The sequence below is a fragment of the Diplotaxodon limnothrissa genome, linkage group LG10, assembly GCF_057381915.1.
Source record: "Diplotaxodon limnothrissa isolate DT_005_m linkage group LG10, D_limnothrissa_male_GT1.1, whole genome shotgun sequence".
Taxonomy (NCBI): domain Eukaryota; kingdom Metazoa; phylum Chordata; class Actinopteri; order Cichliformes; family Cichlidae; genus Diplotaxodon; species Diplotaxodon limnothrissa.
This window is the reverse complement of record NC_140605.1, coordinates 4,478,540-4,494,764: the sequence shown is the minus strand read 5'-3', so window position 1 is coordinate 4,494,764 and position 16,225 is coordinate 4,478,540. Positions and strand designations below refer to the sequence as shown.

The 16,225-nt window shown below is 41.8% G+C and overlaps 1 protein-coding gene across 1 annotated transcript in view; it reads left to right on the top strand.

The window, feature by feature from the left end:
• The window catches only part of arhgap32b (Rho GTPase activating protein 32b), a 127,954-nt gene that overhangs the window by 49,268 nt on the left and 62,461 nt on the right, over positions 1–16,225 (top strand). The gene's annotated exons all lie outside the window — the stretch shown is intronic.

Below are 16,225 nucleotides of genomic sequence, written 5' to 3'. Positions count from 1 at the left end.
CCGGTACCGAAAAAAAGAAGATTTATTCATAACACACGTGAAAAGACCCAGGAAAACAGAGTTAACGATAAAAACGATAACAAAATAACGCTGAAAACCGATAAAAACCCTGAAAACCAGACATTTCACGCTTGAGCCTCAACTCTCGCGGCCCGGTACCAAACGACTCACGGACCGGTACCGGTCCGAGGCCCGGGGGTTGGGGACCGCTGATCTACATGACGCCAAAGCCCCTCAACTCTCTCACACTAATGAGCACAAAGGTACAAGGACCCAATCACTGGTGCTTGGAGATTTAAAATCTTTTAGTCCTTAGTCACTAGTCAGCAATAACCCAGGAAAATGCACTTTTTAAATTATGATTACATTTATTAAGAGAAATAAGCTGTCCAACCTACCTGGCTTTTTCTGGAAAAAGTAGTTACCCCCTCACTTGTCCCAGACCTCTTTTACCTTGTCAACAGTCAGTGTTCATGACTCAACAGCAAGAAAGAGAATGGAAAAAAATGGTATCCAAGGGAGAAAGCCACTGCTGGACTAACAGGATCATCTCACTTTTACCAAAAAACATCTTAATGATCCACAAGACTTTTTAAAGGTTTGCATTTCATTACATCTGTCATAAAACTAACACAGCATTTCATAAACTTGTGGTAGTGTAATATTCTGGGGCCGCTTCAGGACCTGAACAGCATCCCATAATTGATGAAACCATAAATTCTGTTCTCTGAAAGGAGAATGTTTGGACCTTGAAATCAGCATGTCCACCTCTGAATTTAACATAAATAATAATATTGTAATAAAAATTACAAAGTGTGCCACTTATCGCAAAGTTCATATCTGACCCAACAGCATCATTATTCATATATATTCGTATATATCCACATACGTATCTTAGATTTTTAATAATATATGCTGCCCAGCAGCCACGCTACTCTTTAATGGTTGGTTAATGGTTATTACAGTCGAGCATTTATTCCATGCCCAGTTTTTGCTGAGCAACAGATATACTTAATCAATAGCAGAGAAATATTTATGGAGCCATCAAGACATATTTCAGTTGAGCATTGATAGCTGCTGACCCTGTAGTGCTGTTTAAAAGTACAGCTGGAGCACAACAACATGCCGGATCAGAGCTTCCCCTTCATAGGATGAAAACAGTTCATTAGTAACTGGTAGAAATATGTGGATGGAAGTCCCGTCTGTGATGCCATATGTAGGACAGATAAACTGCCTCACTGGGATGGCAGCTAAACTGCTGGCTGACTGGAGAGACTTCCAGCCTGTGGATGAGATCCAAAACATGCATAAGGTTGAAATCCTGTGCGCTGCCTACTGATGGATTCCACCCTGTTTGCTGTCTTTCTATCCATTTATTGCTGCTCTTTGCTTTCCCAGATTTTTTCCTTTTAAATGGGAAATGACATGCATCAGACTTTACTTTTGATCTGCTCAAAAGAACATTTTATTATTATTATTGTTATTATTGATATTTCATAGCCGGTCAGAGAAAAAAGCCCAGTTTTCTATTGAATTTTCACGTATTGATGCCCTGAATAGAACATGCCATTTTTCCAATTGAGGTTTTTTGTCAGGCACGTTAGTTTCCAGTTGATGCTCCACGGATTATCCAACCCAAAATTATAAGTATCAAAACTTTATAAAAAATGGTCTGGTCTTATTAACTTAATATCTAGAATTTTAGTTATTGTACATTATCAGGATGTTCTTTGTGACCAAGACGTGAGGTGATGCAAGAGTTAAAATGAAAAACCAGAGTGCATCAAACTATTTGCAACATGAAATGTATTTAACTTTGCTTTTGGAACCTTGGGAATCCTGTTTAACTTGGAGTTAGATGGGAATCTAAAATAAGGGAGGAAAATGACACCTGTGGAACCTGTTATATGCAGTAGCAGAAGAAATGCAAACTGATACCCCTGAAAACCACGTTGTTAGTTGTTAAACCAAGAGAAAAAAAAAACTAGTGGACTTTTTTTCTTCTTTCTGAGACAGAAAACCTATAAAATGTTTTAAACTGAGCAAATTATAAATGGACGAAGTCAGGAATTGGCCAAACAAATTCACCTCAAAATCCAAATCCATTTTGGAGCTGTGTGAAACCACTAATACATTTCCTCAGTAGTTGCTGATATGTGAGGTGCTTTGCTCCATGTATAACATTGCAAGCACAAAAAGTCAGTTTAGTTTGCTGGCTGATGTTAGCTGTGCTTGCAGGTTTTTTTCCATGTCGGTATCAACATCCCGGTGCAGAATGCGGTTACACCCTGCTTTGGATGCTTGCTTATATTTCAGTTTGATCTGATGAAGCTGATGTCCAGCTGCTTTGTTGTTTAAAAAAACAAAGCAAAACAAAAAGAGATCAAAGTAGTGTAGATGAGTGCTGGTTAACACGGCTATCATCTGTTTTCTAGCCCCCAACACGTTTACAACTGTCATTGTAACATCTACTGACAGAACATTAATAATGTCTCTGAGTTCCCACATTATGAACTGATCACCTGCATGTCTTTGGACTGTGGGAGGAAGCCAGGTTACCTGGAGAAAACACACAGGGAGACTTGCTGACCCCATACGGGAAAGCCCCCGCTCACAGTGAGGTGCCACTGCTAAGCACCACATCACTGTGCTGCCTCTTAGCATTCTTGTCAAATCCAAAATCAACCAAAATGCAGATTTTTGTCCTCTCATGAAGCTGAAAAATCTCCAGAGAGCACCACGAGTACCGAGTTCTGCCATTTTTTCGTAGACACAAAACAAACAAATGTTACTGTGTTGCCTGCATAGTTGTCAGGCTTTGGTGGCGCTACAGCAGTGTCTACATGACTGATTAAAAGTGTGATAATCAAACATGGTTTTAATGATGAAGCTGAATGATAACACTGATTGTTGGGCATTTCGGCACTGAACCCAGCAACGTCTTCACCGGTATTGAAAAAGGTGTAATATGATGTAATCATGGTAGTCGTGAGATGCAAGGGTTCTGTGCTTCAGTTTCACAGCTCCGCACCGGAGTTGTCAGAATCCCAGAGATCTCACTTCAGAGGCTTTATGGTGATCACATTCAGGCAATGATATGATGTGCTTCATGATAGAACTGTGAGATTCTGATAGCTCTGTTCACCTAAGGCGAATGCAGAGTTAGTCATATAAATGTCAGGAGGCCATACCTTCATCTGTCTTGAATAGGACGCAACCCTTTGTTTTTAAAGCATGTGCTTTCAGGTTTCATTCACCAAACAACTGAGTTATATTTACACATCGGCCTACCGGCAAATGCCCAATGGCCAGTCCAGCTGTGTTAACCTGCAACCAAATCTGCAGCTCCACACAGCAATGTTACGACTTGGATTATATCGTATAACTCGTAACTCTTATGCTAGCTCCCCCCTGTAGCCTACTGTCTGAAATACCCGACGGTTGCAATAATTCTTTAAGTGTTATTTTTTTGGTATTCTAATTTCACCGAAGTTTACTAAACTCAACAAACTTAATATTACTTACCGGGACATTTATTCTCTCCTCATTTTCTTTCGCCGAAAAATTGTTTCCTGCGGTGCCTCTTTCGCGCTTGGCTCTCCTACCTTTGCTAACGTGATGCTCATAGTGCAAAAGCCGATGCTGCATTCACTTACACTCGGATATCTGAGCTTCACTGTGAAAACATAACCGTCCATTTGATATTTGATTGAATTTTATTGTTTTAGCTTCGGGGTGGCACCTGGGGTGGCCAGTCTGGTTGGGAGGGTGGTATTTTTTTTTTTAGAGCTCTGGCAGTGCTCATCCTTTTCCACCTTGCACAAAGAAGCAGTCCTGATGATGGGTTAGGGACCTTCTTCAGCCCTGTCCAGCTCTTCTGGAGCTCTTCAGGAGGAATCGGACTACCTGTGCAACCTCTGTAGGGTTAGATATCGCCTCATGCTGTCAGTTGTGACATTGACCCTAGCTTGTAAACAACAGAAAATGTGAGTAGGGAAAAGTGTCAGTGGCCTCCACCTGTAAAGCCACTGCTGTTTCCCGGGGTTGTACCACTGTTGCCTCTGCAGAGCACCTGTTGCTAATTTTGTTAACACCAAAGTAGCTGAAAATGATTAACAACACCCTCTGCTACTCGGCTGCCCAGGACAATATCCTGCAAGTTAACGTGATGCTATACTCAGATTAAAATGCGTTTCTTTTCTTTTTTGGCTGTGTGTGTGTGTGTGTGTGTGTGTGTGTGTGTGCGTGTGTGTGTGTGTGCGTGCGTGCGTGCGTGCGTGCGTGCGGTTTTTAGTGAAATTTCAGCTCGGTTTCGGGATATTCAATCACTGAAAGGAAATGTATTAAAACAACAGTGGGGAACTAAAACTAGTTCCACCTCTGTGAGGGAGAGACTTCCTAAGCCTTTTATACGTCTGAATATCTGAAATGTGAATACTGTTCCAGTACCAAAGATGATATAGACTCATTTATGCCTCTTGCCAGAGAAAACATTCCACTGTATATAAAACATAAAGAAATAGAAATTGCAGAGAGTTAAAACCTTTCGCTTCCTTTTTGATGGTAATTAGCCCAAAGGCTTAGGAAGTCTCTCTGCGTCACGGAGGTGGAACCAGTTTCAGTTCCCCACCGTTGTTTTCATTCATTCCCTTTCAGTGATTGAATGTCCCGAAACCGAGCTCGAATTTCACATAAAAATTTCTGGAGCCAGAGGCAGCTCCTAGAAGCTGGTTATGTTATATTGGATAGCCAGGCCCTGCCCAGCTGCTTCTCACGTTAAAGTACAGTATGTTGATTCACAGACTAATCAGTGTCCTAGCAAGTCTGTCTGTAATAGCGATGAAGTTGGCTGAGTTTTTAAATTGCACACTTTTAAAACACAAAGTCATGGAAGGAACCGAAAGAAACAACTGTCACCGTCAGTGCAATAAACTGCTTTCTTTCAGTTCTGGACGTGCTGATTCACTAGCTTATTCCTTGTGGATAAATTATTGACTTGAAATATCAATTTAAACTAAACAAATTCACTTAATTCTTGTGAGGCCGAACATGAGGCAGTATACTCCCTGCAGCCCCCATTTGCTATTTGCTGGATATCTCTTTCACCAAACCAGTGCCATGATATTCTCTGGAGGGTAATATTGGCAGTTCTAAAAGTGGCATGTATCCATGTGTGTTCAGTTCAGTACAGAAAACATGTTTATGCTCTTAAGAGTTGCTCTCATAAATAGTGATCAGAGCCACCCAAACTGGCATTACTAGTTGTTGTTGTGCTTTGTCTGTATTTATTCATGTCTCATCTCTGACTTTGTGCCGTTTACCTTTAGACTCGCCTTCATTTGCAAATTACTGCTCGTCAAGTGAGTGATTTCCGTCTTGTATGCATGAATATTTTTATTCATGCTTTCAAATGCTGTTCTGGACTCATTCTTTGTGAGTGACTCTCAGATCAATATGGAAATTACTCTCAAAGTTTAGTTGACCCCAAGTCCCAAAGGTACTACAGAACTGTAATGGAAGCATCTCAAATTCATTTCACAGCAGGAGAACAAGCCTAAACATTCAGTCATAAGCATTCACTCCAGCCAAAAGAAGAACAACAGATGGTGTCCCCACAGCGTCCAGTTGTCGTCGTCATAACCAACCATCACAGTCAATCAGTCAGTCTGGGATTACACAGAGAGACGACGCTATGATAGGAAAAAGCCACAATCAGTCTGAGGAAAACTCACTGACACCATGACAGGATTTAAGTGTTTTATTTGTCGTTCCTTACATCAGATCTGGCTTCACAGATTTGTTCTTTTGTCTTCTTTGACGCATGTCACTCATTAATCAATTATATTTATTGGTTATACAATCATAGAATCTAAAACATTACATAGTCTTAGTTTTTCATTAATGAGTATTAGGGGGTATTCTGTTTGTTATGCGATGGTAAACAAAATATCTTCACGTTTTGGTCTCTTCAAATAACTTGAAGATGACACTTATTGCTCTGGTGTTACAGCCACAGCCCTCTAATAACTATTCAGCCAACCCTGTAATGTACATACTGGTGGCTTGTGTCTGCACAGCCTGGCCTGATTAGTTTTGCTAATTGCAAAGTCTGCTTCAGTAATGGCTCAGAGTGTTTATTAGTGGTGTAACCATTTTCTTTTCCACAGTTGTTTTATTGTCCTTTTCAAACCTCTGGGGAAAAAGGAAAAGCATGATGATAGTGGGCTAGACTCTCATTTTATAGCACAATGTTTAAAATACAAACTATAGATGTAGCCACAGTTTAGTGAAGTGCAGGTGTTGGTAAATGTTTTTGGTGTTTCTGTCTTGGCGCTGGACGTGATAAATGAACGGTGTGTCTGACTAACAGAGACGTACTGTAGGCTAATCTCAAGGTAGCACCTCCCCAAAGCAAACCCTGCTTTATCCTCTGTTATTCTAGTGAGACCACTATGCACAACATGATCCTCACGTTATATTCATAAGACTTGAAAATAGCAATTGAGACTCATCAGGAAAGGGTTTACTGAGCTTGTAGTTAATTTGCTGAACAGTAGATCTTTATGCAAATGGACTTTTTGCAGAGCTGCCCCATGCTTCCACGTTGGCTTCACTTTTCAGGCCCAGGAGCCACATCCATCTTTTAAATACAGTTTATGGTATTTGTCCACAGGACTTGGTTAACGAGGGCAGCACAGCATTTCCTGACAGCGAGGTCTGGGTTTGTATCCACCATCTGGCTGGGGTCTTTCTGTGGCGTTTGCGTGTTGTCCCTGTGTTTGCACGGGTTCTCTACGGATTCTCCGGTTTACGCCATTAGTCCAACAACATGCGCCGTTGGGTTAGGTTAAAATGACCACATGTGTGGTTGTGACTGCTATCTCTGTGTCTAGGGAGTAGCCTGCCCTGTGGTAGCTGTCATAGTCTCCAATGGAGCGTCCTCTTTATCTTCAAACTAGTATCTTCATTTGAAGGGTGAGACCTGCACCAGACGGACCTAAAAATGCATGAAAAACCACAGGATTTCTGTTCGTGGCTGAGGACATGTTGAGTCAGACATTCAGTGGCTCCAGTACTGAGGCAGCCTAATAGAGGAGAAATGAGAAAGTTGAGGTTCAGGATAAATGTGGGGAGAGATTCATGGCTTTCATTTTCAGAGCAAAAAACAAGCTGCTGTTGCTTTTCGTGGCGTAAAATTGTGATGCTGATGGAAATGCTGGAAAACTAGTCAAGACTGAAACTTTCACACAGTCTCGTATGTGGAGTTCGTTGCATTTGATCTTACACAATTGGAGAGAGAAAGATTTGACTCAGCAGGCCGGGAGCTTAGCAGAGGGAAGTTTTCTGTCAGTTTCTCCTCTTATCTGTTTTTGTGGCTGGGAAGAAGGTAGGCAGGAAAGCAGAGACGAGCGCTGTTCAAGATGAGCAAGCTTTTCTGGCTGCAGTCTTATAAGAATGTTTGACAGAGAAGCTGTGGAGGGCAGTCTCTTTCTTTTTACATGCAAACTCGGAGGCATTCTGAGAAGTCTGTGATTTCACTTCACTTTTGAACAGAAAAGGTGGCACTGGGCGAATAAAATGCACTAAAACGGTTGGCCTTTATCTGTGGTGTCTCAAAGTGCTTCACACTTTGTCAGTAGTTCCTCAGCCTTCCCTGATAAGTGCTGCTCAAAGCTTGTTATCATGCTCAGGCTGTGCGACAGTAGTCAAAAAATTCTGAAGGCCTTCTCACAAGTTATTTCATATCATTTACCGTGTGGCCAGCGAGCTGACTTTCAGGATAAATAACTGAAGTCAGGGAAGAGCCCAGATAATACTGGCCTGTCAGAGATACTTTGGTATTGGATTGATGTGTCCAGTATACATGGGAATGCTGCTGTAATGTATAAACAGTGTCTCACACTCTATTTTTATTTTTAAATCTAATCCAATATATCCATATTCTCTCATCACCACCCAAGAACATCCAGTATTGGTTGTTTGTGGGATGAAACACTTCATGCAAACTGATTTGTTTGTAATCACATTTTTTTTTAAATAAAATATTTCTTTCCAAGAATGATGTGTGGACACATCTGCTATGTGCACTCACATACTTTCAGACTAAGACACTTTTAACAGCACATGTACGATGAGCTAGCATGATACTTTTCGTTGCCATGACAAATGGATTATACCTTCCCTCCATAACTTTATCAAACACTTTTACACAATCCAACCAAAGCTCTCGATGGCTCTGGTTCAGATTCAGCACTCTTTAGAAGAGAACTGTCACAGCAGTGTGTTTGGGCACAGCGCTCTAGTGTCTCCAGTAGAACAAATGTTAGTTGGATTTGGTTAGTATGGAAGGAAAGAAGCTCCGCTGACTGGGAGGCCCGACCGGAGGATGGAGATTAAAGAGCTGAAGAACATTCAAAGGGATTTCCCTTTATTTTAGAACTTTCCAGAATTACCTCTCACTAAATATTTAATCTTGCATTAAAGGAGGACGTGACATCACTGAGTCATGGAGTAGGTTTATTAGACTCTCCATCAAGGAGAACGTGGCATTTTGCCAATAAATAAAAGCCATAATACTTTCTGCTGGTTCTGTTCCAGTAGCCTCTCTTAAATTTATCAACCTAGTATATTGAATAATGCATAATGAGTCAAATGCAAAACGCCTGAAATAAAATAGAATAGAGTAGAATAGGCCTTTATTGTCATTGTACATGCATAACGAAACTGTGGGTGCTCCACACTATCAATGCTGGAATATACACTCAACAAAAATATAAACGCAACACCTTTGTTACTGCTCCCATTCCCCATGGGATGGACGTAGAGACCTAAAATTCATTCCAGATACACAATATAACCATCCCTCCCAAACAGTGGTCACAAATCAGTCCAAATGTGTGGTAGTGGGCACATCTGCTATATTGAGATAATCCATCCCACCTCACAGGTGTGCCACATCAGGATGCTGATCTGACATCATGAGTAGTGCACAGGTGTACCTCAGACTGCCCACAACAAAAGGCCACCCTGGAATGTGCAGTTTTGTCTCACAGCAAAATGCCACAGATGCCACAAGCAATGAGGGAGCGTGCAATTGGCATGCTGACAGCAGGAATGTCAACCAGATCTGTCGCTCGTGCATTGAATGTTCATTTCTCAACCATAAGCCGTCTCCACAGGCGTTTCAGAGAATATGGCAGCACATCCAACCGGCCTCACAACCGCAGACCTCGTGTAACCACACCAGCCCAGGACCTCCACATCCAGCAGGTTCACCTCCAAGATCGTCTGAGACCAGCCACCCAGACAGCTGCTGGAACAATTGGTTTGCACAACCAAACAATTTCTGCACAAACTGTCAGAAACCGTCTCAGGGACGCTCAACTGCATGCCCGTCGTCCTCATCAGGGTCTTGACCTGACTCCAGCTCGTCGCCGTAACAGACTTGTGTGGGCAAATGCTCACATTCGATGGCGTCTGGCACGTTGGAGAGGTGTGCGCTTCACGGATGAATCATGGTTCACATTGTTCAGGGCAGATGGCAGCTGAGAATGTCCCAGTTCTTGCATGGCCAGCATACTCACCGGACATGTCACCCATTGAGCATGTTCGGGATGTGCTTGACCGGCGTATACGACAGCGTGTACCAGTTCCCACGAATATCCAACAACCTCGCACAGCCATTGAAGTGGAGTGGACCAACATTCCACAGGCCACAATTGACAATCTGATAGACTCCATGCGACGATGTGTTGCACTGCATGAGGCAAATGGTGGTCACACCAGATACTGACCGGTTCTGGGTCCCCAGACCCCCAATAGCGCAAAAAACTGCACATTCCAGGGTGGCCTTTTGTTGTGGGCAGTCTGAGGTACACCTGTGCACTACTCATGATGTCAGATCAGCATCCTGATGTGGCACACCTGTGAGGTGGGATGGATTATCTCAATATGGCAGATGTGCCCACTACCACACATTTGGACTGATTTGTGACCACTGTTTGGGAGGGATGGTTATATTGTGTATCTGGAATGAATTTTAGGTCTCTACGTCCATCCCATGGGGAATGGGAGCAGTAACAAAGGTGTTGCGTTTATATTTTTGTTGAGTGTAATATAAGTAGCAAACAGCAAGAATAATTAGCAAACAGGAGAAATTAATACAATGAAGAGGGATATACAGTGGGGCAAAAAAGTATTTAGTCAGCCACCGATTGTGCAAGTTCCCCCACTTAAAATGATGACAGAGGTCAGTAATTTGCACCAGAGGTACACTTCAACTGTGAGAGACAGAATGTGAAAAAAAAAAATCCATGAATCCACATGGTAGGATTTGTAAAGAATTGATTCGTAAATTAGGGTGGAAAATAAGTATTTGGTCACCTCAAACAAGGAAAATCTCTGGCTCTCACAGACCTGTAACGTCTTCTGTAAGAAGCTTTTCTGTCCCCCACTCGTTACCTGTATGAATGGCACCTGTTTGAACTCATCATCTGTATAAAAGACACCTGCCCACAGCCTCAAACAGTCAGACTCCAAACGCCGCCATGGCCAAGACCAAAGAGCTTTCGAAGGACACCAGGAAAAGTATTGTAGACCTGCACCAGACTGGGAAGAGTGAATCTACAATAGGCAAGCAGCTTGGTGTGAAAAAATCAACTGTGGGAGCAATCATCAGAAAATGGAAGACATACAAGACCACTGATAATCTCCCTCGATCTGGGGCTCCACGCAAGATCTCATCCCGTGGGGTCAAAATGATCATGAGAACGGTGAGCAAAGATCCCAGAACCACACGGGGGGACCTGGTGAATGACCTGCAGAGAGCTGGGACCAAAGTAACAAAGGTCACCATCAGTAACACACTACAACGGCAGGGAATCAAATCCCGCAGTGCCAGACGTGTTCCGCTGCTGAAGCCAGTGCATGTCCAGGCCCGTCTGAAGTTTGCCAGAGAGCACATGGATGATACAGCAGAGGATTGGGAGAATGTCATGTGGTCAGATGAAACCAAAGTAGAACTTTTTGGTATAAACTCAACTCGTCGTGTTTGGAGGAAGAAGAATACTGAGTTGCATCCCAAGAACACCATACCTACTGTGAAGCATGGGGGTGGAAACATCATGCTATGGGGCTGTTTTTCTGCCAAGGGGACAGGACGACTGATCCGTGTTAAGGACAGAATGAATGGGGTAGAGATGGCACGATACCACTTTTTTATGTCCGATACCGATACCGATATCATAAATTTGGATATCTGCCGATACCGATATGAATCCGATATAGTGTTTTTTAATCAACAAAACTGTTTTTTAAAATATCTTGCTGCATTTTGCAAGTCTGCAAGTTCATACTCAAGTTTAAAACAACAACTACACTAAAGCTATTCTGTTATACCTGTATACAAAAAAAATATTTCATAGTTCAGCAATACTGATCAATCTAATAAACTTAGACCTACACCATCCTCCCTATTCTGGTATTTTAAAGAGTACTTAGCGTAAATATTAAGCAACCTAACTAATAGGGTTCCAACTCCCAGCAACAACAAAAATAAATAAATAAAAAATAGGGAACCACCCCTCACGCTCCACCTCATGATGCTTAATCAACGTAATCAACCTTAATTTGATGCAGTGTGAAAAAAAATGCACAGAAATCAATTATTTTTCAAGAAATATTAAATAGATTCAACATCTTTCTTCAACAAAATTGCAGACTGCACAGATGGTACCTTCCCAAAGGAAAATGTACTATAGCTTACTAGGGTATATTAGACTTAATAGTCACTATATACAGTAATTGACTTCTATTCATTTTACATCAAATTAAAACTTTGGGTGTCAGATAATTATTTATTAAAAGCTAGACATTTTAAATGAGAATAAGAAAGAAAAGTATGTCTTTGTGCCCCCTTTTCCCTGTTAATGCCCTATCGGCCCCCCTGGCTAAACTTTGCTAGATCCGCCCCTGCACAGTTACCAGCCGTCAGCTACGTAGAAAAAGATCCTGGTGTAGAAAGTAATATTAAATAAATTGTAACAACAGCTTATCAAGCTTAAACGTGCTGCTGTTGTTCAGCCGCTGGTTTGCTCTTTCTGGCGCAAAGTGGACCAAAAACAAACAAGAGAGACTCACGACAGAAAAGCCGATCAGCTGATCATTAGCAGTTTCACGATTGAAGTAGCAGCCGGAGAGCGAGAGGCAGTCGCTCGTTAAGCTTAACGTGGGAATGCTTTACAAACATTCAGAGATGGACTTACACACTTGCTTTACTTCTCTCGGGATAACTTTGTCGGAGATGAAATGCCAGGTTGCTAGCGAAGCTCCAAATGCTATCCAGACCACCGACAGGTCCCGCATGCCACAGCTGCTCTATCACGTGATGCATACTGCTCCGACGTTCTGAGGCGAGTTACGGCGTGTTGCAAGTTTTGTGAGGTGCTTTCGTGATATTTAATGGATCGGATTACATTTTTTATTTTTCTCCGATATCCGATCCAGTAATTTAGGTCAGTATCGGACCGATACCGATACGTAATATCGGATCGGTCCATCTCTAGAATGGGGCCATGTATCGTGAGATTTTGAGCCAAAACCTCCTTCCATCAGTGAGAACTTTGAAGATGAAACGAGGCTGGGTCTTCCAACATGACAATGATCCAAAACACACCGCCCGGGCAACAAAGGAGTGGCTCCGTAAGAAGCATTTGAAAGTCCTGGAGTGGCCTAGCCAGTCTCCAGACCTCAACCCCATAGAAAATCTGTGGCGGGAGTTGAAAGTCCGTGTTGCTCGGCGACAGCCCCAAAACATCACTGCTCTCGAGAAGATCTGCATGGAGGAATGGGCCAAAATACCAGCTACTGTGTGTGCAAACCTGGTAAAGACCGATAGTAAACGTTTGACCTCTGTTATTGCCAACAAAGGTTATGTTACAAAGTATTGAGTTGTATTTTTGTTATTGACCAAATACTTATTTTCCACCCTGATTTACGAATAAATTCTTTACAAATCCTACCATGTGAATTCATGGATTTTTTTTTCACATTCTGTCTCTCACAGTTGAAGTGTACCTCTGGTGCAAATTATTGACCTCTGTCATCATTTTAGGTGGGGGAACTTGCACAATCGGTAGCTGACTAAATACTTTTTTGCCCCACTGTAGATACAAAACAAAAATATATATACAAAATAAAGCGAGAGGCACATATTAGATGGTGCTTGGAAGTAGTCCAAAGAAAAGACTTCATCTGAATGGAGTCTGTGTGAGTGGCTTGAGTGATGAGTGTTACTAAGACCATGGCTCAGTTTGGTGAGGTGGGTGGGCAGAGTGGGGTGTGGGGGGATATAGTGTTTGTTAACAGTCCCAGGGGAAGAAGCTGTTTGTGAGTCTGGAAATGTGGGACCTGATTGACCTGAGGCGCCAACCAGAGGGTAGCGGGTCAAACAGGTGATAGGTGGGGTGCAAGGGGTCACCTGTGATGACCCTGGTTTTCCTGACACAGGAGGATCTGGAGATGGCCTCCAGGTTATTCTTCCTCAGGACACAGAGGACGTGCAGCCGCTGCTGGGCCTTCTTTACCAGGGTCAAGCATCATAAACCAGAGGACTTTGGTTTATTATGAGTAAAATCAGTTTAAGTCAGTTTCCTCACTTCAGGTCAATCAGCGCAGTGCAGTTACAGACAGCTATATCTCCCTGACCTGTTGTTCAGTCATGTCTAATCAAGGCTTTTTATTTCTCAGGCTTTTCAGCGAGGGTCTTTGCTAGGTTGACTGGCTTTATCGGGCCCACAGGGAATCAGGTCATATCTGTACTGATGAATGTTCAGGACCTTGTTTTGGATTTTGCTGCAGTTGGAATGAATAAAATGCTTTCACACTACTTTTGTTGACTGTTGAATGTGTCAGTTGGTATAGAGTGTGTTTATTGTTCAGTGGGTCTTAGCCCTGGTTTTAAATCTCTGACTCTACATTAAATTGTCAGGCAGAAGAAAAGCATCATACCTTGAGTGAATGATGAAGTAATTTACATGAAAAATTCTGTAAAAAGGTTTGGGAGTAAAGAGATGTAGTCATTGCTAAAGTTGGCTTCCGATATCTCGTCTCAGAGTCTCGAGCCCTTAAGTCCAATTATCTCAATGCAGAGATCTTGTCTCAGAGTTAGTTCGGTCTGTCATCTTGCAGCTGCTGCAGATCTTCCATTCTTCCCAAAACTGCCTTTTTTCCCCCTCTTTCAATTTCCTCTCTTGTCTACAATGGTTAAAACACATCCTTGAGGCAACTGTTTGTATGTGAATGAGTGAGAGTGTGTGTGTGTGTGCGAGAGACGGCTCTATGGAAACAAGGTCAGTTCAGACAGATGTCTCATCAACTTCAACTTGTTCTCTCAGAGTATTGCAAACTCATTTGCCCTCATCAAATTATCCACTGTTCATGTCATGTTTCATTTCCTGACTGTTACATTCGAGATGCCTCGAACTGGACCCTGCAATCCATACATATTAAGTTTATAGTCATGGACAAGTGATAAATCCTCTTTTAAGGATCAGCATTTTATGTTCTGCAGTTTAATAGGTTTAAAATGACACTTCCAGACATTTATTGAAAATAAACCCAAGCTTCACATCCTTTTGATTACTGGATATAAATGATTAAAGCATAATAAGTGATTCGTTTTAGTGTCTAAATACAGTATTTTGCCTTCTGGCATTCCACACAGTTGTGAACAATTCAACTGATACATTTGTTTAGTACCTGAGGCACTGATCTCAAAGTATACGAAACTGAACATGCTTACATATGAACTTACTTCTTCACACACCCAAATAACCCAGAACATAAGGAAATAATAATAATAAAAAAAAAAAAAAGCAAACAAAAAAACTACATCTTATGCAAAAGGTACAGTCTGATGGGAGACTCTAAGGTCGTTGGATGTTGCTAGGATAGTAGTCTGTAGGATAACTTTGAAGTGAAGTTCAGTGAGCTCCTGTCCTGAAGAGCACCACAGATGTGATGTTTGGGAGGATCTATGGTACTGCATGGGGAAGTCAAATAAACAAACTGGTACCCAAAAAGTTGATTCTGTGTACCTGGACGCAGCGCTTTCAGTGGGAGAAACATGTCCACCCCAAGGATCTGCTCTGCCAGCACAGACAGAGTAAAATAGAGTGCCAGAAGGATTACTATGATTTATACGTTGGGGGAACCAAACAACCTCTGGCTAAGCGGATGGCACAACATAGAGCTAACTTTTCATGCCAGGATGAGGATGTACACATCTTGGGCAGGGAGGAACACTGGTTTGATTGGGAAGTCAAGGGGGACATTTCTTTCAGTGTCATGATTGCAGCAATTCCCCAACTCTCTGTGAATGGTACTCAGCCATTGATCCAATGGTCATCAGAATCAGAATCAGAAAGGGTTTTATTGCCAAATGTTGAGCGGGTTTACAACATTAGGAAATTGCTGCGGTGCTTCAGTGCAAACATACTGTTATAAATACTGTTATAAATTAAGCTTAAATAGACATGAAAATAAAAATGAGAATAAGAATTAAAAGTGCTAAGTAGATAGATAGATATATACATGATATATACATGAGTGCATGACAATTTGCATTAATAACCAAGAAATTGAAGTCATGGCCCATTGTTCGTCAGTGGTGCTAGTGCCAGCCCTTGTGCAAATGTACTGTTTATAAAGTTGGGGAAAGTCAGCTGAGACTGAAGAAGACTGAAAACGCTACGTCTAGATGAACAGAATCAACTTTTGGGGATTTCCTTACCTAAGTGATTGAGCATACATGAAGATGTAACAAACCGGTATGCTATGTGGCTAGCTAGCATCACCCAACATGCTGTTCTGCAGTAGAATTTTGTAAACGTAGTAATTGTTGTAGAGCTTGTATTTAAAAAAATAAAAAATAAAAAATAGAAAGAAATGTTATTGTAATTAACCCCATTGAAGAGAGTTGGGTTTTGGTTATTGATAGTTTTCTTTTATTAAAACTTGTGACACGTAAAGAACTGTAAGTGTGAAGAGTGCTCGGTTATTACAGCTCACCTCGGTATGCTCCACAGAGCTGGTAGCACTGTGCAAAAGATTTGAGCCCACCCCGTTTTGTTTTTTTTTTTTGAAAAAAATATTTCTTTATATTTTAATGCAAATATAGTATCTCTGGTTCAACTTGTCTTTAGTATGCATAGAGGTGGTCAGCATA